The sequence below is a fragment of the Agrilus planipennis genome, unplaced genomic scaffold (assembly GCF_000699045.2).
Source record: "Agrilus planipennis isolate EAB-ADULT unplaced genomic scaffold, Apla_2.0 scaffold87, whole genome shotgun sequence".
NCBI classification, from domain to species: Eukaryota; Metazoa; Arthropoda; class Insecta; order Coleoptera; family Buprestidae; genus Agrilus; species Agrilus planipennis.
In genome coordinates, this window is record NW_020439134.1 from 391590 (window position 1) to 395032 (window position 3443).

A 3443-nucleotide genomic window follows, 5' to 3' on the forward strand; every position below is an offset into this window, starting at 1 on the left:
TTCATTACTTTATTTAATTCTATATTTGCAACTCGTATTGCATCATCCCAGGTTTTTTCTTCAATTAGTAAAACTGTATCATCGGCAAAAGAATATATATTAGCATTGAGTTTTAAACTAAAAATACTATTTAAATATAATATGAATAGAATTGGGCCTAATATAGTGCCTTGAGGGACTCCACATTTGACATCGCTCATTACTTAATTCAATATTTGTTTTTATTATTTAAAAATAAAAAATAGAGAAACAAATCCATTTCAGCCAAGCAACCAAAAGCCACGGATCAGAAACCAATTACCACAAACCAACTGCCAACTATACAATCCACAATCGAAGCCTCAACAGAACCTGAAACTACACGCATGACAACCGAGAGTCAGAAGAACAGACTCACAACAGGTGCAAGCAATGATAAATCCTCATCAATAATCATCAGATCAAAGGACAAATGGAATAAAATCAACAAACTATTATAAGCCGAGAAGATCAACTACAACAAGTCCAAACTGATAAACTCAGGAATTCAGATCGAACCCTGCTCAACAGAAGACTCAACAACTGCTCAGGCAAACAATTGAAAGACAACACATTGGATTCCACACTTTCGATATAAAAAGTGAAAAGTCACTAAAAATCGTACTCAGAGGCATCATGCTGGAGCTTACAGAAGAAGAAATAAAAGAAAATCTGATAATCAAAAAAACTGCAATACCAACTACATATGCATGAATTGCGGAGACGAACACTCCACACACTTCTACACCAAACTGAAGACAACCCCACCAAAATGTCTAAACTGCGGAAACGAACATCTCTTAACATACTCCAAGTACATCAACAATCCCAATTCCAAAAGTTAGAAGACAAAAAATACCAAGGGCAAACGCATAGACCACACCATCGACCATCGACAATCAACGAACTCGCAACCGTTCTTGCAGAACTTTTCTCACAATTCTTCAGAGTCCAAAAATTAAACAAAGAACAAATGAAGTTGGCACTACACACTCAACACATCCTAAGTCTATTACCACAACGATCAATTAATATAAACCAATAGAAGGCAAAACCTATAACAATAGCATCTTGGAACGTTAACGGCATATCGAACTAAAAGAGAAACTGCTACACTTTCTTAGAAGAGCACAAGATCGACATCATGCTACTAAACGAAACCCATCTCAAATTGAGTAAATCCCTAAAAATAAGAAACTTCACAATCCACAGAAACGACAGAGAAATCCAAAAAGGCGAAGACACTACAATCCTTGCTAAAAATCACATCCAACACAACACAATAATTAACACCAATAGGAATATCAATTGTCTTCAACAGCAAAAGACTCAACGTCATCTCTATTTACTCTCTATCTAACAAATACCTAACTGAAGAACGTATCCTCACGCTAACCAACTCAACTATATTAGCCGGAGATTGGAATACACAGAACAAAACCTGGAACTGTACAACATTGAACATCAAAGGGTTACGGCTAGAAGAAATAGCAAACAAACTGAACCTCGGAATAATCGCTCCGAACAAACCAACCCACACTCACTCATTCAAACTATCCATGGACATCCTGGATAACGCAGTGATAAAAAATCTAACAACGCCATACACCATACAAGCTAGGTATGAACTGGCATTAGACCATTTCTCAGTTGCCCTACACCTCCAGAATTCAATGGAACCATAATACCGTCAAATAACTTCAACAAACTAAACCAAATTTAAAAGTGAACTCCGTATCACAAAATCAACCATAACTGCAACACAAGCTATAGACGCAGCTCTCCAAAAGTTTGAAGACCAGATGAGGTAAGGACTGGAAATTGCTCATCATCATCATATGGTCGTCAGTCCTAAGACTGGTTGGACATGCACCTCCACTCTTTCCCATCCTAAACTAACCTTCGCATTTCCCTAAAACTAGAACAATCCACATCCGTAACTATCTGATCCAGGTCTACCTATCCCCTCCTAACTTCCGTTTCTGTCTCTAATATGTCTCTGACTAGACCTTCATGCCTGAGAAGGTGTCCTAATAACCTATCTCGCCTATTTCTTATTGACTTCCATGGAGTCCCCTATTCTCCTATTCTTTCTAATATCTCTTCATTCCTAATCTTCTCTATCCACGGCATCCTTATCATTCGCCTGTAACACCACATTTCAAACGCTTCTAACATTTTCTTTTCCGTCGCGCCCACCGTCCATGTTTCGCACACGTACAGCGCCGCGCTCCAAACATACACTTTTAACAACCTTTTTCAAATTTGTAAATTAACCATTCTCGAGCACAGAAGTGACTTCCTCTTATTAAAGGCGAAACGACTTTGCGCTATCCTCTGCTTAATAAACTACTACTGCTCCTTCTCTTATCTTTATATTTGCTCTTTCTATATTTTTTCTTTCCTTGNAGGCACCTACATGCGGATTCTTCGTTCCGCACTCGACTACCCATGGTTCATCAGAAATTCACAAATTCTGAAAGAAACTGGTCTATCTTCTCTCCCCGAGGCTGCAACCAAATTCGCAGCAAATCTTAGGGCCTCAGTGTCTGGCCACCCAAACCCAACTATCTCGACACTATCCAACTTCGCCTCTAAATCAAACGACCGTTTCAGGAGGCCCTGCCACCTTCTTCACTGAGCGACACACATAGGTTTACCATAGTTCCGAGCTGTCCACTTTTGCTCTTTTCAGGTTCGAGCGGTTCCTTTTACGCTCTTTACTAGTTTCCTTTTTTTAAGCGCGAGTCCCCACCCTACTTCTGCGATGGGGCACCTAATATACATTTACCACCACCTGTATATATGCTTTATATGTATTGCGTAATATATATTGAGAGGTTATGGTAGGTTATGTTGTGTATACATATATATATATATAGAGATAGATTTGCTTGCCTTCGTTATACATGTATATCCGTTGCGTTGTAAATATCATTAGTGATGTATCAGTAGGTTAGGTTAGGTTAGAATAGGTTGTACATACATATCTAGTTGTTTCTGTCTTTTCCCATGTATATATATACTGTCTGTATAATTGCAAAGCTAAGGAAAATACATGTATCAAATCACGAAGCGATAAACAACTTTATTGTTTTCAAGGTATATAATTAGAGGTTCCCAACAAACGAAGGTGCGACAAGGTCCATTTGCTCTCCAGGCTAAGTCCGGCCGTTACTACGTACACACATTCCACGTGTGCCCGGTAACAAGCTCCGTTAACCGTCTCCCGCATACGGACCGACGAAAGAACGACGGTTTCGTCAAAACCGGCAAACGCGCCAACAAGCGCCGACGACAACAACCTTTCCTGTCGTCGTCCGAATCCTCCTACTCTGAATACGAATTGAACTTATAACCATCCAATCTAAGTCAAAAATATCTCCCCCAATCGTCATACATCAAAAGTCTCTGGCCGAAAATTC